This window comes from Zalophus californianus, chromosome 12 (genome assembly GCF_009762305.2).
Source record: "Zalophus californianus isolate mZalCal1 chromosome 12, mZalCal1.pri.v2, whole genome shotgun sequence".
NCBI classification, from domain to species: Eukaryota; Metazoa; Chordata; class Mammalia; order Carnivora; family Otariidae; genus Zalophus; species Zalophus californianus.
In genome coordinates this window covers 36,665,581-36,689,778 of record NC_045606.1, presented here as the reverse complement: position 1 = coordinate 36,689,778, position 24,198 = coordinate 36,665,581, and the positions used below count along the sequence as shown (strand labels likewise).

Below are 24,198 nucleotides of genomic sequence, written 5' to 3'. Positions count from 1 at the left end.
CAACACTTATTTCCTGTCTTTTTGATAATAGCCATTCTAACAGGTATGAGGGAATATTTCACTGTGGTTTTGACTTACATTTCCCTGATGATTAGTGATGCTGAACACATTTTCATGTACTTGTTGGCCATCTGTATGTCTTCTTTGAAAAAATATTCACTGAATTCTACTCCAGAAACCAATATTGCAGTGTATGTTAAAACTAACTAAAACTTAATAAAAAAAATAAAAATAAATTCAAAAAATTTTTTAAAAATGAAAAAATATTCAGATCCTCCATTTAAAAATCATACATATATATTTTTAATACTGAGTTGTAGAAGTTGAAGGACATATATTTTTATAAAATATGTTCGAACAGTGCTCGGTCTTTTATATAACATTCATTGCTTGGGCTCCATCTCCTGGCATTTGTGTACCCCCCACCCCCAACCCCTAACTTAAGCATTATGGCTCAACTTTGGCTCTAGTCCTATCACTGCAATCGGTTTATTTTATAAGTTTTCTCCAGGCTTTATAGCTATCTGAAATGGGAGGATAAGTCCAATGCCAGCTACTCATCATGGCTGAAACCATAAATTTATTTATATGATCTTGGACCGACACAAGTAAAAACCTGAGTTATTTTTAAATTACCATTTATGGTTAGACTTTTGACAGAGTAAAACCTCTGGTAACTTTACAAGCATTTCATAAATTTTTCTAAGGACTTACCAATTTAACTAAAATCTTATTAGAGAACAATCAAATGACTTCAAGCATCACAGTGAATGCTTATAAAACAAAGACTATACCTTAGACCAAAATAAACCTAATTGATAATTATTCCTAAAGTCTTCCATGTAATTGAGTTTAAAAATTCAGACTCCATTGTCCTATATAAAAAATGTTGAGCTTGGCAAGTTTATTTTACCAAAAGTTAACTTAGATTTAATAGACCACTTTTAGGATATAATAATTTGAGACGCTAATGTCCAGTGTGCCAACTGGAAGTTAAAACTGTTCACAAAACATTTCTAATCACTACCCTCCAACTAGATTCAATTTGTGGGAGAGAATCTTCCCACTGCCTAATCATATACCTTCCTATTCACCCAATAACAGAGGAATTATCCCCTTCACCCCGGCAATTTATAGAGAAATCCTCCCTTCTGTATCTTGCTTCCTTCCCAAAACAATCTTAGGCCACTTGAAATAAAGAACAAATACAAGATAATCATTTAGATATGAATCAAAGAATAACTACTTTTAGGAAACATCACCAGTAGAATATATTTGTAAAGAAATGCAAACATCCTTTTAGTAAATGACACTGGCTTGTCCTGTTGAAGCGTTTAGATGAGGAAATGACTCAGAAATATGGTAACAGGTAGCACTTCCACTATACTGATACTGACTTGGACTTAGATGTTTCAAGAGCCACAAGCTTCAGCTCCTATATATTCCTTAATTTTAAATCTTCCCCAGTTGTGTGTGTGCTTGTGATCTGAAAGATTCTATCACTTTCCTGTCTCATTCAAGAAGTTTTTTGTGTGTCTATTCCAATGTAAATATCATTATCTGTATGGGTGGATATAAGGTCATATGGAGTGGGGCAAAAGATCATAGCTATTACAATATATTTCCCTTGTGTTGCCCCAGCCTTGGAGTAGCTAAACTGGGGTTGGAAATACTATGTGGTCACATGTTACCTTAGCATGTCCAGTGCATAGCCAATACCTATAATCAAAATTCTATGATCTCATTGATAACAAAGAAAGAAAACCAATTTTCCGTTTCAACCTGAATCCCAAATTGTCAATTGGTCCACCATTTTGAGTGTCACATTAAAATAGTTTTTAGGCTATATACAAAATACATTCAAAACAATAGTCTTTTATCTTGTTTTTACAGTATTTTTTGGCATTTCCCCCAAAGCATGTATCTATCTAAGAGGCAGGCCCAGCTAGGACCCTGTAAGTAGAGTGAGTGTTAAGTTGCTACAAGAGGGTAAATTTCTAAGACATTCCCCATCCATGGAAGTGAGTTCTCTTTCTGTGTTGGCCAGCAAGAGTTCTGGCTCTCAATGTTTGCTACAGGGAGAACAATCATAATAGGACACTTGGGTTGAATGCTTTGGATAGTAAACACTAATCAACTACGTGAACCACTAATCAGTGTGTGGCCTTGGGTCACTCATTCAAAGATAAAGGCTTTTCTTCACATGCAAATGAGGTCTCTGAGGTCCCTTCCACCTGTAACTTTTCACATTCAAAACTTGAATGTGTATATTCAATATACATATTCTGAGGTGAATTCATTCTTTTAGATATTATGTGAAGGACTAAGAATAATGTCTTTTTTTTAGCGTAAATATCTAAAGTTATTCATTTCATACTTGGCCAAATCAGTCCCATCTCCACACCCAATGCACATGTGTGCATGCATCTACACACACTCCCACAAATATGCATATGTACACAATAAGATATAACATCTGTATAAGTAATAAGGGCATCTAGATTATAACATACTAATATTAAGGAGTCCCAATGTATAAGCAGTTTAATTAAAAATCTGACTGAGAAGAAAATCAATATACAATAGCACAATTAGCATTCTTCAAATTAGGTACCTATCCTTTTAAAGAAAAGCTAAAATTATTGGGGGTTTTTGATGATTCACAAAGAAATAACCAATTAAAAATAAAAGCTGGATGTATGTTTATTTTATTAAAATTTGATAAGATATATACTTAGGATTTATGTAATTTCCTATTTATCTGTTTAAATATGAAGTTTAAACATTTTTTAAATGCTGGAACTTAGGCTGCATCTCAATTACATAGGTCAATAAGATTTCTGTTCATAGGCCATCAAAATATCAACTGCATCACAAACTTGTATTATATAAAGAATCTGTGACACTCATACCTGGATAGATGTGAGAAGGCTATAGATAATGCAATAGAGCAATGAAATAATTCACTTGCTACTGATAATTCTATTTCACATGCAAAATTACGCTGAGAAGCTTAGGTTGTCTCTTTGGAAACATGAACATAAAAAAGTTGCAAAGATTTCCACAAAAAAATCCTCATCATACACCCTATTGTAGTCACTGCCGTACTTTAGCTTAATTAAAATGATTGCATTTTGGTGTTAACTCAAACAAGAAAAGATTTAAAGTTTAAGACACTTTGGGCTGGGCCTTTGGCAAATTAAAGAACATCTCTGTTCAGAGTCTCTCTCTCTTTTAAAGGAGGCTTTGAGAAGGGTAAAGACCCCTTAAGTAATGTTTCAAGCACTGCTTGAAAACCCTAGAGGACATTCCGCCAGAAGTAAAAACTCCCATTATTATCTGTAGGGAACATGGATGGACAGAGGAAAAATCATGTCCACATACTTTTGAACCAAGTAATGATGGGGGGTAGAATATATAAATCGGAAATTACTGTAAGAACATACTACTTAAAATTGCAGATGTATTGTAGGATGAATTCAATGTGGGTCCAACATACCCATTTCTCAGGTTCCTTTGGCCAGCGATGTCCAGACCAGTTTGGAGACTTGAGGTCATCTCTGCAGCCATCAGCAGAAGCGCTACTGCCTCAGCCAGTGAAGGAAATCTTCCTCTTCATCCTAAATGTAGAGAAGCAGCTGCTTCTCTGGATCGTCCTGTGAATGGCAGGAGACTGCCTGAGGTTAATTAGGCAATAAAACATGACTGAGCAGGCAGCAGTAATTATTCACATCTCAAACTTGTGCTGGGAAACAAGAGGTGAGACCAATTGGCTTGAAGTCCTGAAAGTAAGTAAATACCACTCAGACTTGAGGTCTGAAGTGTCTCCTCAAGCTGGTGAAAGGTCCAGAGAGATGCCTTTTGGTGGCCCTTTCATTTTTCTGTATGTGCATGCAGAAGCATAACATGCATGCTAGAGCTTCTTGTAAGCAGAATGAGTTTGCAGATGATGTCATAATGTAACAACTTTTATTATGCTTTCCCTGAACAGTGAAGGGCAGGTATCCCTTATTATGCATAACATCCAGATAAGAAAAGTGAGGGTAAGTGAAATTAAGTTACTCAACCAAGTATCACGAGCCAAAAAAAAAAAAAGACTAATTGAAGAGACAATGAATTTGCATGGAGTAGAAGTTCACATAGGTAGCAAGATGGTCCTTCAAGTTAGAGATTAGAGGATTATCAATGCAGAGCCAAAGAATTGAAAGTTTATTTTGAAAGTAATGGGAATTTCTGAATGCAACTTGATAAGGCAAGTGATATGGCAGCATCTAATGGGGATTCGTCTTATAGCAAAGAACAAGACTGGCAGAGAGAAACTACAAGCTATATAATAAACAACAACAACAAACTGGCAGGTAATACCGTCTGAGAAGTTACTATATTTCAAAACCTCCACTATGCACCTTACTATGGACCTCCATGTAACTTCATCTAATTACTTAGTTATAGCTGTAAAGTCTATGCCTGTTTTGTTTACCATTGAATCCTAGGCCCCGATAAAGGGTTTGGCTGGTATTAGTGCACAGTAAACATACCTACACTGAGTAGATTACTAGGAAAGTAAGATGAATTCACAGAACAGAGTTGACCCTTTAACAACATGGGTTTGAACTGCACTGGTCCACCTACCTACAGATTTCTTTCGATAAAGACAATATAGTGTTATAAATGCCTTTTCTCTTATGATTTTCTTAGTAACACTTTCTTTTCTCTTGCTTAAGAATACGGTATATAATACATATCATTTACAAAATATGTGTTAATTAACTATTATCAGTAAGGCTTCCTGCTGAACAATAGGCTATGAGTAGTTAAGTTATACACAAATTTTCTATTGTGCAGGGATCAGTGCCCCTAACCCCTGCATTGTTCAAGGATCAACTGTATTGCTTCTGCTTTGAGACTCAAGTTAAAATAGGTAAGCAATATATCTTTATCTCTAACGTTAAAAAAAAGACAAAAAGAAAAATACACCATAAATGTGCATAAAATGGAATATACCAATGAGTAGGACACCAGGAGGGGAAGCACAATTAGAGGAAGACAAGGAAGGGATACACATAATCAGAATTCCTGCTGAGTCTCAGATCTGGCTAAAATATTAAAGAGATAAAGTCCTAACCTTAATTGCACTAAACTGGAATAGCCTTGGTTCTGAAATTTTAGAATATATCTGCTCATCAAAGCTCTAAGAACTTTTATTCTGATGTTTTGCCCCATCACCTGCTTGTAACTCCATCATCCACAAACTAATCTTAAAAGATGGACATATGGCAGTCTCCGCGCTGTAACTCATGGGCAAGAGCATCATCTAAAAATTATCACTTTCACAGTCCCATTTTCTTTGTTAACAAGCCAAGGATGAGGCTCCTGGATTAGAACAGTTCTAGGTATGGGACTGTTCTGCATTAGGAAGAAGTAGCGTTGTCAAACGCTTTGCATTCACTGAGACTAAGAAGTCTGCATTTCAAAGAGTCCTTCACAGAGCACTGCTAGTGAGAAACAAAAATAGTTTTGTTGGAAAAGTTCAGTCCCAGAAGCACAGCTCTGAGCCTAGAGAGGACAAACAAAGCTGCTAAGAATAAAAGCAAGTTCAGTGTTGCTCTCATTATGGTTTCTTTTGTTTGAGCCCCTTAAAACCTCTTCTGTTGTGTCCAGGCCGGAAAGCTTCTAGTGATTTGACTGAGCCTCTCTAATTGGGTGCTTGCAGTTCATCTTCTCATTAAAAAAATAAGCTCATCAGCACCATAGCCTCAGGGGTCCACAAGGAACACGTTTATAGAAAAGAAGTTTTCGTGTTTATTAGCATTACACACAGCCCATTACACAAAGCCTCAGAAATTTACACTGGCCTCAGCAAGCTGTGGTTCCAAATGTGAACATTTGTCGTCACAACGCATAAATTATTGACAGTGACGCGCCCACAGGGCCCTGAAAAGGCCGCCCTTTCACTCAGCCCAGGTTATTTCAATCAGGGTACCTTCAGGGGGACATCCTTCCCAAAAGTCACAAGCATTCATCTGCGCCGACGCTGCAGGAAAGACATTCCGTTGAAACTAAAGAATTGCGAAGCACCTACTCTGTGCCCAACAGGATGGAGGACGTGGGTTCGCCAGCGCGCGTGCGTGCGTTCGCGGCGCGCGTGCGTGCGTTCGCGGCGCGCGTGCGTGGGTTCGTCGGCGCGCGTGCGTGGGTTCGCCGGCGCGCGTGCGTGGGTTCACCGGCGTGCGTGCGGGGCTATTCTCGTAATAGCCACAATCGTTTATGAGGTTAGTTTCTTGTCCTAGATTAATCTCTGTGTACCTCAATGACTTCATGAATTGCCCCAGTCATACAAGTAAGGGGTGGAGTCAAAAATTTTAAAAATGCCACACCAGGTCTTTCTAATGTCAGAGCCTCCCTTTCTTCTACCAAAGTGTATAGCCTCTTAACATAAATTACATTTTTAACAAAAGTGAGAGTCTCATCCCAAACTAGGCAGGTGGAGTAGAGCAAAGAGGGCAGAGGACCAGCAGACCTGGGTTAGGGTTCAGTGTCTGCTGCTGTGTCATGCTGGGTTACCAGCTGGGCCAGTCTCTTCATTGGGGATTAGGTTGGCTGCCCTGCTGGAGGACAACTTTGAACACAAGTTATGCATCAAGCAACCAATATGTCAAGAACTAAGAAGAAATAATGTTCCACAAGGGTAAGCACAGCAGGAAGAAAACCAAATTAATTTCAATTGCTGCCGGGGGGCGGGGCGAGGGGGAAGACATTTCAGCCGTTGATACCAAATGCTGGCTGTTATGAGATTGAGCACAAAAGCGAGTGACTTCAAGTTAAACCTGACCAGGTTGATTAATAGAAACCACCAAGTAATTGCCTGCTAATAACAGTTGCCTGAAAGGCACTGGAATGTTTGTAAGGAACTCTCAATTCCACCCCGCACAAGCATTTCATAGTACCTGAAAACAAGGAACAGAATTTGTAACTATATTAAATATATAATTACCATCTTTAATTACTTGGCTTAAATGTGGTTAATTTACATATGCTTCTTAGTCTTTCCTTCCTCCTCCTCACACAATAGGTACACAACAAATGTTGAAGCAAGGGAAGAATGAAATGCAAGTAAGCAAAGACAGTGCAACAGGTTCACTCTATTCTGCTTCCTAAGGCAAACTGAAGCACATTTCACTAAGATAGGAGAGAAACATTTTTACCAGTCAAGTGTAAAATGAGACCTAAATCAGTGTCTGATTAACCTAACATTCACCAAAAATTTGGTAGAGTAGAAACCTATTCTGCAAATATTTCTCGCTAAATTGAGTTTGAAGTTTCACACTGTGTCCATGTGAATCAAATGAAATAATTTTTGAGTTAGTCATTACCATAAATCATCAAATTATAATTAAAATGATTGGTAGAGTTACTTATGTCATAAGTCAAAATCAACTCTTCCTTTGTATTCAATATGCTGGTTGTATGTTAGGAGATCACCTACAAATATCTGACCTGAGTCTAATTCTGAGGCAATAAGATCCTGGAGACAGTTAGTGCAGAACAAAGTGGCAAGTTCTGATTAGCACAGGTGTTATTTTAAGGAGTCTAAATCCACTTAGGTTTGTTCCAAATGTGGGTTTGCCTTAGGACAGACTCAGCACATTTTGTGATTTTAAACCAAGTTGGCAAACTGGCCTAAGGGCCAGATGCTGCCCCCTTCACCTGTTTTTATAAAGTTTTATTGGAACACAATAACATCCATTTGTTTATAAAGTATTTATGTCTGCTTTAAAGCTACAAGAACAGAGTTGAGTAGTTTGAGAGACTTGCAGTGCTGAACATGTTTACTGTCCAGTGCTTTACCAAAAAAGTTTGTCCACTCCTGCTCAAAACTATGACCGATTCTTCAGATCCTATCACATAAGCCCAATCAAATCAGCAATGTTTATTAAGATCCTATTAAGTGTATACTGGCATACTCACCTCTTACTGAGTAATCCCAGTCAAAATATTTTCCAGGAGCATCGATTAACAGGGTAGAAATAATGTGGCTGACTACTTGCATAGTTCAGAGTTCCAAGGTCATGGCCAATGCCACAATCTTTTTCAAGCAGCAATATGGACTCAGGACCCCTCTCCCAAGGCTCTCTTCTCAGTGTTTTGGGTGATATAGGAAATATGAGGCCCAGATCATCATGCTATGACACAGCTGACATTCTGCCTGGATAAAATATAGACTATTAAGAAACTAACACCCACAAGATTTAAATTCTGCAATTAGTCTTTACAACATATTTGGACTTTCGAGTCCCTTAGGCTTAAAAAGAAGAAAAGAAAGCTATTACTTTTTCTGGCTTTGGCAGGGATTCTTTGTTTACAGTTATATGAAGGCATTCCTACTTAAATTCTTTTAATACTGTAAATTATTAATAAAAATATTTTAAAAATCATAAACAACTAATCGTATGTAACATCAAGAGACATGTTTGCATTAATCTATCAATAAAAGTTCCAGAACTGAGAGACGAAGATGACAGAAAACCCAGGCACATTGAGATCGATAGAGTGATCACTGGACACATTTCTATCCTAGAGCCCTCTACACATCAGTATAGAAAGCCTCAGAATGATTGCTTTCTGAATGACACCTTTAGTACTAGGAAATTGCTTACATCTAAGCAGGATATGACCAGTACTTCATTTGATGTTTGTCATTGTGCTATGACCACATTTCTCGACAATATCTTGATTGCACATTTATGAGAAGATAAGGCCTCTTGTTAGTTCTCTCAGAAAAAAGAAACAGACATTAAAACTTGGCAAGTTCTCTGGCAGTAAGTATTCTACAAGGGTTCATGACATTTCCATGAAGCTGTCTATAACACATCACCTATCAACCTCTTGACACTATCTACACCAAAACATCCCAAAGGCAGTCAGAGGCGAAGGCTCTGGAGTCTAATTAACCTGAAAGTGTCAAGTTTTCAAATTCACTCCAGCCTGAAGATTCTAGGAAATTTCATATGTTCATTAATTCAACAAATATTTATCAAGTTTAAGGCAATGTTAAAGATACAAAAATGAGCAAGAACAGGTTCTTGCCTCCAAGCACCTCAAAATATATCTGTGTCATAAGAGAGTGCTAGTTTGAGCTGTAAGTGGTCTGGAAAATCCCTAGCAAAAATTATTCAGAGCTTTTCTGTAGTAAATCAAATCTACCCTATCAGAAAATTATTTCCTAGGTAAAAAAGATTTTGCTAGAAGGAAAGAAGTTTTATGCTCTCTTGAAATGGTTGGGTTTTTTTAACCTATCTTCCTGTTATACTCAGGTTTTAAAATTTCACACAACAAATTTCTTACTGATTTAAAGCAGTTCAGCCTATATAATGTAAGAATTTAACACTATTTTAAAAAATACTATGGAGCTATTAATAGCCTTTGATAATCGTGAAAGATCAAAGCTTTTAAAAATGGTAATGTATGTCTATTGTGTTATTTAAAAGTAGAAAGGGAAAAGCAAAAAACAGCCCCTAAGTGCAACTGGATACTGGAACAGAAAAAGTTTACTAGTGGAATAACTAGGGAAATCTGAATAAAGACTGCAGTTCAATTAATTGTATTGTGTCAATGTTAATTTTTTAGTTTTGATAAATGCACCAAGATTAAATAAAATGTTAACATCAGGGGAAACTGGATGATAGAGTATATGGGAACTCTCTATTTTTGCATCTGCTCTGTAAATCTAAAATTATTTTAAAACAAAACTACTAAAGAATAATGCATATCCCAAGTTATTGTTCAAAGCTATTTAGCTTTTCTCATATCTTGGTATAGATGTGGGAGAATTCAGACAGGAGCATTAGAAATTGGCCAGATAGGAAAAAGTAAGTCCTGATAATGCCTTATCTAAATAAAAACATGGAAGTATACGCTTCCACTGGTGACACAAATGTGAAATGTGAGATTTAGAGGCAAAAGCATATAACTCTCCATGAAAGTAGAGCCAGAGGGATGCTTAGGTTTATTCCCAGTTCTTCTCAATGCATCCCTTATGGACAGAGAGTTAAGGTGAACTCCAAAGGGGATGGAGGTTTACCATACAACTACAATAGAAACTATCTTCACAGTCTCAGGTTTAACTTCAAAACTTCACACAATACATTTTGTTTCATATTATTTACTTATATAACTGTTTTTCCAAAGTTCTTATAAAATTGATGCTCAAAACAGAAACACAAATGTATGCTCTTATTACTTAAAAAGTATTAGCTGACGGGGGCACCTGGGTGGCTCAGTCGGTTAAGCCTCTGACTCTTGATTTCTGCTCAGGTTATGATCTCAGAGTCAGGTGACAGAGCCCTATGTGAGGCTCTGCGCTCAGCAGGGAGTCGCTTGAGAGGCTCTCTTTCTCTTCTGCCCCTCCCCCTACTCTTTCTCTCTCTCTTTTTCCCTTCTCTAAAATAATTAAAATACATCTTTTTTTTCCTAAAGTATTATCTGATTATGCCATGTTGATCCAAGGGTATGATTTAATCTTTGACACAACACTTTGAAATTTGGTGAGGGGTGGGAGAGGGGAGAAGGGGTGGGCCGTCATTTGAGAATGATAGAATTCTTTACCTAATAGACATCTTGAGCAAATTGCATCAACTCTTTTCACTGAATGAAGACCAACCACTACTGCTGGAGGGTGTCAGGAAGGGAGTGGTCTTGAGCATGTGGAATGCCACTCTCACTTTCCAGCCTCAGTCAGGGAAGCTTTCAGCCCAGAAAGTTCCTGAGGAACATGTTATGTTCCCTGCCTTTGTTGTGTCATCCCCTGTCTTTTCCCCATATGGAGATGGGAGGAACTTTTTCAATATATCAAATTCAGTCAATTTAGCATTCCAGGAGGATGGCATACATTTCCAAAATGCCTGTTCTTTCAGCTTGTTACACTGAGAAGACTGTTGTAATGGAGTGTGAAACACTGCATAAGAGTATGTGCCCCCCAGGGACCCACTTCTGTCAGTTCTACGAAGCACAAGGAAAAGTGACTCAGCCCACTTCAGGCAGTGAAGATCAGAGTGCGGCTCTGATTTGAAAATTTCCACCCCAAATTTTATTTGTATAATTTATTTATATAATACAGCCAGTTTGGATTATTTTAGATAATCCCACAATTTATGGATTGGATTGGCTTAATGGTTTGACCTGAAATCTATTACTCAGATACCATTTCTGTAATCATTTCAAGATTTGCCTGTTTGTTTTTCTTTTTAATTCTAATTGATGGCCAAGATTAGTTTGGTAAAAACTGTTCTACCTTGTATTCTATCAATTAATTAGAACTGCAATACAGTGTACAGTGATATAAATTGTAAATTAGACTGATGAACTAAAAATTTTAAGTATTAAATTGCATATTTGTTCTAAATTCTCTGTGTTTCTGGTATGGTTAATTTTGTGACCACAGCTCCAAAAAGTGTTTTTTTCTTTTCTTTTCTTTTCTTATTTGGAAAGCAAAAAAAATCACACATGCACAAAGTTAGCCTGTCTGGGCGGAAAAAATCCTAAGGAAATTTACCCAACTCTACTAGTTTCCGGATAATTCTAGGAATGACATCAAATCTGATCTTCAGATCTCAAGCTTCCAAGAAACTATATAGGTGCATTCAGTAGAAGCATGTAAATAAAAGTCATGAAAGAGGTGTTGGTTATGTGGCACAATGACATTTAAAAACTGTCATTTATCTCCTGTTTTGTCACAAGGTAAGCCTGTTTCCTCCATTTTTCCATTGATGCTCTTTTGAATTTATTTCTAAACATCTTTTAGAAATTGGAAAATGTATTTGCTAGGTTTATAATTTACTCATTTTCATGGGTAGACTTACCCATCCCCAGTATTCATGGAATTTTAATACGTTGGATTTTCTCCTCTGTGTTTCTCTTGAGTTCTTAGGAAAAGCAAAGTGAACTTTAATCAGATCACATCATATAGGAGGTATAAAAAATTTTCAACATTTTATGCTATTTGGTAGAGTTCATTCTTTTGCATGGTAAAATATCTAAAATTACACATTGAGAAGGCATAAGCTCAAAACAAAAATCTCTTACTTTGATTTTTAATAGTCACTCCATAAAAGGCAACAATGTACTTTTTGGAATCAGGTGGGGAAAACATATCCCAGTGACAGAAAATTGAAGCTAAGACATTAGATAGCAACCAGATATTGTAGTCTAGATATCCTTTCTCCTGTCTTTTCTTTCAGCTTGTTACACTGAGAGAAAGGATATCTAGACTACAATATCTGGTTGCTATCTAATGTCTTAGCTTCAATTTTCTAATTGAAGCTAATCTAATGCCACCCAAATATCCCTAATTGTTTTAGTCAGGATTCTCTGGAAAATGCAGAATATTATACATATATATGGATAGAGAGAGGAAAGAAAGAGGTTGCTTGATAATAAGGAAATGGCTCATGTGACTGTGGAGTCTGAGAAGTCCTAAGATCTGTAGTTGGCAAGCTGGAGACCCAAGAAAACCAATGAACCGGAGCTGAAGGGAGAGAAGTGGATGTCCCAGGCCAAGGAGTCAAGCAGAAGAATGATTTCTCCTCCTTTGCTTTTTGTTATAGGGCCTTCAACAGGTTGGATGGGGCCCACTCACATTGGAAAGGGCAATCTTCTTCACTTAGTCTAGGGATTCAAATGTTAATCTCATCCAGAAACACCCTCACAGTCAGATCCACAATAACATTTAACCAAATATCTGAGTACCTCATGGCCCAGTAAAGTTGATATATACAATTAATCACCACACCAGTCAAGTCATGGTTGGATGTTGGTCATCAGATAGCTTATAAACTATCTTGGTATTCAGCTTCAGGAGAGTTCTAATAGGAGATAACTTATGCGTCAGACTGTAGTAACCTGTAATTTCTATTGTCTAGCATACTTTTTGCCTCCCATCCTCTGATTCCTTGGGAAATACTTCCCTCATTCTATATGTTTCTGACGGAATATTAGTTATGCTTCAGTAATGGCCAATCCCATTATTACCTTTCCCAGTGGGGGTTGCCTAGGATTGATATACAGCAGTAGAGAAGAGCACTGCTTTCTTTCTACTGGTTGTCAAACTAGGATGGTATGAAGTTGTGATTGCAACTTCCCTGGCCACATGAAGGAGGCAGCCTATAACAAAAAGTAAAGAGACCATCATGCACAGAGAAGAGACAAACAGAAATATGAACAGAGGGTAAGAGAGACTATGAAGGAGAAGATTTGAAACTCTAGATCCAGTTGTGCCTGAAGACATCATTCCTAAACTTTCTGGTTAAGTGAGCTGATAGTTTTTTGTTATTAAGTCCATTTGGTTGTAACCAAGAGAACCCTGACTAATGCCAACTATGCTCCTATGTTAAATACACACTCTTTTTTATTGATGGTACATACTGAAGAGCATCTGTTATATGGATAGATTGTCCTTGTTGATCAAGTCTATAGTGTTTGTAACAGGTTACTTAGAGCCCTGGACAGAATTAGGATTCTTGACCTTCCAGCTGAACCAGTCGTGGAGAAGAGTGGAATGGCAATGTTAGAACCAGATGACCCTCCTGAGAGTAAGTCAGTGAGATCATAGAAAGATTAAGTCTGTAACTAACAGTCTGAATTACAGACATTAAAAAGCCATAAATCAGTGTACATTCCAACTGTTCCTTATTCCTACATTCAAACTACAAGAGGAATAATCCACAATCATTCTATACCAAGTAGCAGATCTAGGACACAAAATACTAAATAGATCTCCAGCAAGGCCCATCCCTTCACAAGTAAAAGAACAACACGGATCCTCTACAAAGTGCGATGAAAGCCAAAATGCAAAACATCATCAGGAGCAAACAAATCCTAGGGCTCTGTTAAGACCCTCTGTGAACTTATCCCTCTGCCAACCTCTTAGAAATCAGCCAACCTCTGATTTCACGGATATGTACTACATGAAGGCTGAAGCTGCAAGTTTGTAAGCAAAATTTTATGATAGGGTGTGGGGTTTGTTTGTTTTTCATTGTTTTTTGTTTTTAGTTTGTTTTTTGTTTTTGTTTTTTTGCTAATTAAGAAAGAAAATACAGGTTCCAAAAGGCAAAGAATGGCATCTGGGGCCCAGGGATAGGTGATCGCCTCCTGCCTCTACACCACATACCCCGCATCTCAGCACAGGGCCTTCCATTATAGCACATCTTTCTCAATGTCTGAATATTACATCGCACTATACAGTGTCCTGCAGATGAGGGATGGGTTGGTCACTACTTGTCAGAAATGTATTAGAACAATAAACCCGAAAAGACTTAGAAATATCTGTATAACAGGGGGAAGGGGGAAGATTGTATTCTATTCTGTCAGAGTATAAAAACTTAAAAATATGATCAAGATAGAAATTTAGAATAAAGAAAAATGAGGAGCCTCCCCTCATGGAGTCACCAACCCCTTATTATAGACTGTGCCCTCTCTCAACCCTTTTCAAGTTATTCCATGTCTCTGTCCAAAAGGTCCCTGTGTAACCATACTAAGGAAATTAAAGATTTTCCATCCTTTAGCCAATCCTAGTCAGTATAATATGCTGATGATCATCAAAGAGATCATCAAAAGTCAGATTCTGGCCCCCAATTTTTTTTTCTGTGACCCATATTTTCTTAGATCCTCTGGATCCACAGAATAACTAACCAAGACACTAAGTTTCTCAGCCATATCTTCCAAACAGTACTAGCAAAATGAGCAATAATAACCCCACCCTCTGTATTTTCATTACAGCCTAACCCCCTGTGTACAGATAGATGCCACATTAAACAACTGCCTCATCCCAGCCACTCTTCGTACACAGTGCAGAGCTATGGTATTCATTCATTCCAGAGAGGTCCCCCAGCAAAAGTACGGGCTCCCATAACCACGTATAATCTACCAGACTAGGCCTTCAAAGAAATGTTCTTCAGAGATTCGCTACAAGTGATTTTAGGAGAGGTTTCTTCTGAAAACAGGAAGGTTTCGCTCCAAAAGACTTTGTCTTCCTTTTTGCAAATCTCAGGATTTTCATGTGGAAATAATCCATACAGATTTAATGTTCTCAGCACTTATTCATGCTTGTGGATTTCCTCCCAACTCCCACACATATCTCCCACATCCTGGTTCTCTTGAAAAGCAGAATATTCTAGGTTTGCTCAGCGTGGAGCATAATGGAATAATTGTTTCACAGTTCCCACAAACTCTGCTTTCAGGTGGGTCCTCCAGACTTTGCCCCTCAACCACATAGTGCTTTGTGGTCTCCTGTGGTCCAGCCAGACTCTGAGATTATTATTCTTTTCCTTCTCTCACATGGTCCAGGAGCCAGCTCCTGACCCTCACCGTGTATGGTTCCTCTTTCTCTCTCTCTCTCTCTCTTTTTTTTTTTTTTTTGTACATTCCAACTGTTCCTTATGCTGTATGTTCTGATCATTTGCCAGCTCATCATGCCTGGTTGAATTCTAATTCTCCCCAGAGTGAAAATAATGAACATGGTCTCTCTTTTATCACAGAAGATAAATTATTTTTGTCTTTACATCAAAAGTCTTAAATCAATAGCTACTGCAGAAACCCAACAGAAGTAAAAAGCTAAGCAAAGCAAAACAAAACAAAACAAAGAAACATTGTTACAAATAGAAACACAAGGGTGAAAGAATTGACCCTCTCCTATTCAAGCAGCTCATCTTTCTCATTTTCCCATATATTTGAATCTAATTTATTTACCCTCAAAAGGTGGTAGAGCTTTGCACACTCAGTGGGATTTACTTCTAAGGTATTAAAGTCAATATTAGCAACATTGTGAATCCTGTTTTACGGTTTATGTACATTATTTAATGTGATATCCAGTACTACTTAAGTAAACCCCAGAGAAAAACATTTATTCAACAAAATAGGCATTGGAAACTCCTGACATGCCAGAGAAAGGACAGCAATAGCCAACAATTCGGGATGCTCCCTGGAAAGTGGATTATAGGGTGCAAGCCGAATCGTTAAAAAGCTGGTACAATGTAGGTGTGAAGTGACTGTGGCATGGATTACAGTGGTATTGGTGGTGGTGGTACAAGAAAAGAGGAGAGGCACCTGGGTGGCTCAGTCAGATAAGTGGCTGCCTTCGGCTCAGGTCCTGGGATCGAGTCCCGCATCGGGCTCTCTGCTCAGCAGGGAGCCTGCTTCTCCCTCTGATTGATGTTAGTGCTCTGTGTTCCTGCTTGTGCTCTCTCTCTCTCACACACACACACACACACAAATAAATAAATAATAAGATATTTAAAAAGAGAAAGAGGAGAGGCAGATTTTAAACATATTTATGATACAAAATCAATATGTTGAGGGACCTGATTGAAGATCTGGGCAGGATATAATGTCCAAAGTGTAAGGCATTGAGGAACTCCTGAAGTTTCTGGATGTATTAACTTAGATGGGTGAAAGTGCTGTTCATGAGATTTGGAAACAGTGGAGGAGCACATTTAGGGGAAGTAGATCGTCAGTTTGGTTTTAGACAGGTTGAGTTTGGGGTATGCCTAAATTATTCCAAAGGAGATATTGGATAGGCGTTGGATCTACAGGTCTGGAAGCTGGAGGAGTTGTCTGTGCTGGAAACACAAACATGGCAGTTGTCAATGAGTGGCTGTTAACAGCATGAAAATAATTGTGGTCATCTGGGGTGAAGCTGGAGAATGAAAAGAGTCCCTCAGAAAATGCTTCCAGGAGGAGAGATGATCAAAAGGGAAGAGGCAGAAGCATCCAGGGAGATTGCAATAAAACAGATAATAAAACAGATGCTATAAATATCAAAGAAAGAATGAAAATGTGGCAGACAATACTGAGAAGTCACATAAGAGCTTTTTATATTTACGGACATGGACTTAAAAGCTGTTTTGTGTGTGTGTGACATGAGTTTCAGAACACCAGGAAGGCCAGATGAAGAATGGAATGACTGAAGTAAGGATGTGCCGGTCAGCTTCCAAGTGCTTTCCAGGCACAGCTTTATCTAACCCTCTGTTACAGTAACTCTTACCTATGATGACCCTCAAGTTCAGAGAAGTAAGACAACAGGACCTGCCCAAGCTCCTGCAGTTCTGGGAGGCAGCAGAGCAAAAGCTCAACACACCCAAGAGCAAAGATATTGGATTGAATTTTGTTGTCAGGGATTTTTGTAAATTAAAGATGAAATGCTTCTTTTAAAAAGTGAGAGTGGAATAAATTGGCAAGTCATTTTTGAAATATTCAAAACAGAGAAATAAAGCACCTTAGTCTTTACTTTAAGGTGTTCTGTTTCATTGTATCAATACAGGAACACATTGTAAAAGGGTTATTGTAAGAGCACGTGTACCCCGCTCTGTTCTCACCTTCTGTCTACTCTGCAGAGCAATCGCTTTGGACACTTTCAGCTGTGTAGTTGCTCTTGGTTATGTTGTTGTACTTATTTTTCTACTTCTAAATAATATGCTTATGCTACCGTTTCTGAGTTAATAATTTTCTGATACTAACTGTGCATTTTCTCTCAGTGTAGAAATAGCCCAATTACACATGCCCACTCCCCTTTCTCTTCCCAGCCAATATCATGATTATATCATGATTTTAGTTACAGAAAATTGTTATACATTAACGTAACTTTGTAAATACTGTTCATTAGAAACAGATGTTGTATCTTGTTTAGATTTTCTCTTGAGTTAATAATTGCCTCATTTTAATTTGCCGGCATTTTAAAAACCTCTTCTATTAAAATTTCCATAAGCCACATCAAATTGAGTTAATTGTGTCATAATTACACCTCATACCTAGGACATACAGTACACTAATCAGTAGTGGTTCTTTCTGGTTTCAGTTATTCCGTAGCCATTAAGAAATATTTTATATATTTTATATTGTCCTAGCAATTAAAAGGCAAGCTCCTTATAGGCACCTGGGTGGTTCCATTGGTTAAGTATCTGACTTTTGATTTCAGCTCGGCTCATGATCTCAGGGTCCTGGGATTGAGCCCTGCTTCTGGCTCTGCGCTCAGCGGGGAGTCTGCTCCCCCCTTAACCCCTGCCCCAGGCTCTCTCTTTCTTTCTAAAATACATAAATAAATCTTTAAAAAATAAAATAAAATAAAAATAAAAGGCGAACTCCTTGAGGGCCGGAATGCCATTGACCTTATCTGTTCTCCCATTAGGGGTTTACATCATAGTTAAAAGCTGGGTCTCAAAATTTCAGGTATAAAACCCTGTAAACCTCTTCTTAATTTTCTACCCTAATTACCTCCCTAAAGTCACTCTAAGTCAATCACTAGTTGTTTCAAAATGCTCGCATTTGTTTCCCAGCATTTTCATGCCTAGTTATGTTTTTGTTCTCCCTCCATCTACTTTCTTTCTTCTGGTTCCCCTGGAGGTGTGCTTTTCTCTTAGGCTCTCACCCCACCTTCCTTCTAGTGGGATCTATTAGAGGATGGAAAGCAATATACCTGTCCCAGGACAGCTTGAGTGCTAGATTCCCTCAACTGTGAAATGGAAGGACTGGTTCCCTGCAGAAGGCAGGTGAATAGAGGACAGGGGCATCCTATCTGCCCCCTGAAATCAGCCCAACAGGCCACCATGTGTCACTGTAGGTTTTGGAGTGTTGCAGCTGCAGTCTCACAAGCACAGTTGATTTAAGACAGTAGCTTAACTGTCCATGAGGACCCTCCCACCACAAGACTGGTGCTACAATGGTTCTTAGTTACAGAAACATCTAAGTGAAGGCCGACTTCAAAACAATCTATAAACTATACATTATTAATTTTGCATTAAAGCAAATCATTCCTTAAAATGTAATTTGTGTTCAGTAAGTTGTTTTTCCTAGTTGTTAAAGCACATTTCTAAATATTTTATAAGCAATTGGTGTCACTATGTCAGAAATATAATAACATCAGGGAATTTTACATTTATTCCTAGGAAAGTAATTATGCAGTAGGTTGTAGAGCAAAACAAACTGGTTTACAGTCACTATGCATTTATTTTTGCAAGGATTACTGCTGTTTTAGAAAAATCAAGCAATACTAAATATGTACAGTTGTAAACTAGATATTTTTAAAGATATTAATTGGGTTGTTCAACTTAATTGCCACTTGTTATAATATAGTTCTAAGCTGGATTTTATGTATCTTGCTCTAAAGACAATGACAACCTCTGCTTAAGGATGGCACATGGACCACAAAACATTAAGTGATAAAGACCCTTGAAGTTTCGAGATCTCTGCTGGTCAAATCCCACCGACAGAAATTGCCTAGCCTACCCATTGGCTAAGTCAGTCATACCCAAAGTGAGGTCTCAGCACCCGCAGCATCAGAATAACTTAAGAATATGTCAGAAGTGCAAATTCTTAGACTATGCACCAGACCTACTAAGTCAGAAATTCAGTAAAACAATCTGTCCTACAGCAGGTAGCCTGCCTCAGAGCCTGGACACCCATTGCTGGGATCAGCTCTCATATACCAGTTCCCAGGTGATGTCGATGCTGCTAGTCAGGGGGTTACATCTGGACAACTAATGACCTAGGAAAATAAAATACTATGTCCATTCAGGAGATTACTAGATGGAAGGTGACTATCTTTGTCCTGTGATTTTGTTTGGGGGAATTTATCTGAGTTCCTTTCCTGGATGTACATGTATGCAGGGAAGAGCAGGGGAGAGACAATCCCTGAACACATAAGCATTGCCAGCTATCCTGTGGCAGGCACAAGAAAGACAAGGACCCTAACTCCGGAGTTTACAGACCAGCAGGGGAAAAACAACAATAGGCAATAAGCCAAATCATAGTTGTGGTTTACAATGCTAAAAGAACAAGCGCTACACCAATAAAGTGTCTAAGAGGAGAACCTGACTTCCTGGGGAAATCAAGAAGTGGTGTTCAGCTTGCAGTCTGAAGGAAGAGGTATTAGTTGTCGATTGCCGCTGTAACAAAGTATGCAAACCTCGTGGCTTAAATAATGCAAATGCTTTGTCTTACCATTCTGTAGGGAAGCATTTCAACACGGATCTCACTGGATAAAAGCAAAGCCTCAGCACGGCTCTATGTTTTCCTGGAGGCTCTAAGAGAGAATCTGTTATCTGGTCCTTTCCAGCTTCTAGAGGCTGCTCTCATCGTTGCCTCATGGTCCCCTTTTCCTTGTCAAACACCAGCAACACTTTATCTCTCTGTGCCTCTCTTCAAAGTCTCATTGTCTTCTAACCGAACTTCCTCCTCCTCCTCCCTCTTCCATTCCATTTTTAAGGGCCCTTCTGATTACACGGGGCTCCCCTGAATAATCCAGGCTAATTAAAATTCAGTCAGCTGATTAGCAACTGTGATTCTATCTGCAACTTAATTTCCCTGTAGCATATATGCACATATGCTGTGAAAGGTTCTGGAGGCGAGGACCCTGACATTTTTGATGATAGCATTCTGCTTACTATAGATGATACAAATTTATCAGAGTTAAAAGAAGGGAACGAACTTTCTAAACAGGTGTTTTTCCATCAACAGCATATGTGGAGACCCAGGGAGTGACAGGAGCATGACATTTATAAAGGTGAACAAACTCCAGTGTGACCTGAGTAAGAGAGTGAGGGGGAATACAACATACAAGGAGGATGGTGATTAGGAGGTAAGATTGCCAGAGAAATAAATTTGCAAGCAAATTAATTAAGGTTATAATTTTGGCAAAGGACATGAACAAAATAAAAAAGAAGTCACTGGAAATATGCTGGACTCATATTAAAGCAAATATATCCCAAAACTTTTATCCAAGTAATGTGCAGAGATATCCAACCTTCAGTTTTAAAGTGCATATTTTGCTTTGCAATAGTGATTCATGTATTTCTGGGAATGCTTAAAGTTATGTTCAAGTTTCCTAGATTTCTGCCAGAAATATCAGTAAAAGAAATGTCTCTGTTCTTGAAAGCTACATAATAGATGGAGAGCTTCTAGTAGGAGAAGGAAAGTTTTCCATGTTATCTTTCTTACCCAGGCAAACCAGTTTTTATCTATTTGATATGATAATTCATAAAGGATAAGTTATCACTACCAGCCAATGTTACTTGCAATGCAGAAATTGCAGTGCAAAAATATTATTTTCTTTCTCATATCCAAAATGTCCTCAGAGACACTCAGGAAGATCATTAGTGCATAAGATAATTAGTCGATTTTGCCCATGGGAAGAACCTCAAAGGGACTACTGCTCTGAGTCTAAATGCAATTCTCTGTGCCAAAATAGGGGCTCTTAGGCAGAACCTGAAACTCCTGACATTACCTGCAAATTTATCCATGCAGGTCCATGTTCCATGTCCATTTTTGAAGGGAAAAGAAGATTGTGGCTTTAACCAAAGAGTTATCTGACTTCAGGGTGCCTGGCTGGTTCAGTTGGTTAAGCGTCTGCCTTTGGCTCAGGTCATGATCTCAAGATTCTGGGATTGAGTCTCGCATCGGGCTCTCTGTTCACTGGGGAGCCTGCTTCTCCCTCTGTGCTCTCTCTCTCTCCTGCACGCTCACTCTCTCTCTCAAATAAGTAAATAAAATCTTTTTTTTAAAGAATTTTCCGACTTCAGAGAGCATAAGATTTTTAGGGCAATAAAACTGTTCTGTGTGATACTATATGAGTGGATACACATCATCACACATTTGTTCAACCCATAGAATGTACACCACCAAGAGTGAACTTCATTGTAAAGTATAGACTTTGGGTGATAGTGATGTGTCAGTGTAGGCTCAAAAGGACATAAACAAAAAAGCAGGAATATCATCATAACTGATAATCACTGTTCACATTTTGGTAAATATCTTTCCAGATTACTTTCTGTCTCTCTCTAAACACCCATGCATGCGCACACACACACATAAGTACATATAAGTCAAATGTATGTATTTACATTTGAATAAATAATTTTCATAAAAAGAATAATACCCAAATATGTCATATATATAACTTTATGATGCTAGCACAATATATATAATGGTTATCTTACTGAAGTTCTTTTTCTTTAAGTAGTTTTTAATAATGATGAACATTCTGGTGCTTACATGCTTTCACGCTCATTTTCTTCTTGGGTAAAGTGTTGGTGTTATTTCTGCCTTGAAGTATACAAGCATGTAAAATTTTGCTACATATTGACAAACTGTTATACAGGTTTTATTGATATACATTTTTATTGACAGTACATTTCTCTCATCAGTCAACACCAGACACTTTGATTCAAAATTTTTTTTGCTAAGTTCATAGGCTGTATGCCCTTTCCTGTTCTTAATACATGGTATTAACATCAGTGGTTAGTTTGAACACCAGTAATTGATTTGAACATTATTGTAAACTTAATAATACTTTCTTTAGAGAATTGCCTTTGCCCTAGTATTTACTGAAATACTTCTCTTTCACCTACTAAATTTTAAAACTTATGTCAGATTATAATAATGTATTTATATATTTTGGCAATATATATTTTCGGTTTATAATTTATTTATTTATTGTTTTGTTTTGTTTTTTAGTTTATAATTTTTGAACCCAGAAGTTAGCATACTTCACTCACATTTCATTGGCTATACCTAGTGGCAAGTGGGATGGGGAATTTAGTCCTTGGCTGGACTGTTACTTCCCAGAAAGGATGAATGAGATTTAGGGGACAGGTACCATCTATAATTTAACTTAATTGAGATGTCTTGGCAAGCAGGGGTTGTTGGGTTTTTTTTGCGTTTTTTTGTTTTGTTTTGTTTTGTGTTTTTTTAGTTTTATAAAAGGTAAATGAATCATTGTTTCTTCTTGCAAATTATTTTTTGATTCACTGCCTGGGGGCATGGAATCTGAGCAGAAATTGATAACCTAGAACTTGCAACAGTCTTCTCATTGGAGACAGAAATTGGAGTTCAGAGCTTCCAAGACAACCAGGACTTGAAGGACCAAGATCCTAGAAAAAAGGGATCTGCAGAGAAGTGAGTCCAATCCTCTGTACATAATCTGCCCCCATGCATTTGCTGGCCCTAACCAGCACAAGTGTGGTGAGAGGGTCCGAGAAACCACGCAGAAAGCAGCTTCTAAAAGGGCTAAACCTTTAAGCAGAGAACACAGTGATCAGGTGGTGCCAGGAAGACAGAATTTTGAATTCACCAAAGAGGGAGGGCTGAGGCCCAGGAGGAACGTGAGCCTGAGGGGCTATGCTGTAGGATGAAGGGCAGATGAAAAATAGAATAGTTCAACTGGACATAACGACCTACCAGAATAGAACTGAATCTCTTGAAAAAAATTATATCTGGCAATTCCACTTAAAAACTCTATCTGTTATGACTAGAGTGATTAAACCAGTTACAGGAAATCCAGAATGATTCAATATTTTCCCCTCTCTTCCCCTAAACTTTGGGTTTTACTTAGAACACTGAAAGAATGCTGGCTAACTGCCTTAGGGTCATTAGGTTGTTTTTAATTAATTAATTATTTTTCTCCCCAGAGAATACGATTTGCTTGTACTACCATGGGTTAAGCAGCCTCTGCTGAATGTTAGAAAAATATTTTTCTTTCTTCCTTTTTATCATTTGCAGGCCATGGAAATCCTATAATTCTGGAATAGGGGGTTCATGTTTGACCTGGCTTTAGTTACAAATTGGACTTTTTACAGCTGAAGAATTTATTATTGCCACTTAAAAAAAATGTAGATCAAGAAATTGGTTTCTGTGTTTAATATGAAAATATGGTTCCATTCCTTTATTTTAATGTGACTGTATAACTGGGGGCAAAAATTCATTCTACTGTCAACTATATATGCTCCATACTTGCTCTCTTCATCAACACTAAATGTGCTCATTTCTTTGTTTTTAAATCACGTTTTAATTTTTAAAAAACCTTATTTTTGTTACTTTGTGCAAATACCTTCTCTTTAATTTTTTTAAGGAAAAAATCTAAAGGAGGAAAAAGCAATAGAAACTAAATGCTTTATGCTTCTAACAAATAAGAAGGGAATCAGCCTGTGTGGTGAAGATGTTCTTTGGGGGTGGGAATAATTTCTAATTATATTTTAGTAAATACACTTTATTTCTCATGCAAAATGGGTTTTTAAGGAATATAATGTGAGGTTCTAGAAATGGAGGGTGAAATAAAGAGAGCAGAAACCTTTCCTACCATTATATTGCCATCCTATTGTATTTCAGCTTGTATACGGCATATTATAACCACACATGTATGTGTGAGTGTGTGTGCAC

At 37.8% G+C, this 24,198-nt stretch overlaps 1 long non-coding RNA gene across 3 annotated transcripts in view; it reads right to left on the bottom strand.

The window, feature by feature from the left end:
- Positions 1-6,211, bottom strand: part of LOC113911631 — a 42,770-nt gene extending 36,559 nt beyond the window's left edge. For 2 of the 3 annotated variants that reach the window (XR_003516558.1, XR_003516559.1), the window contains exon 1: positions 3,500-3,876. This is a non-coding gene — a long non-coding RNA (uncharacterized LOC113911631). Of the gene's footprint in view, positions 1-3,499; positions 3,877-5,983 lie in introns of those variants that run through there. The other variant, XR_003516560.1, reaches the window with a different exon arrangement.
- Positions 6,212-24,198: the final 17,987 nt, after the last annotated feature.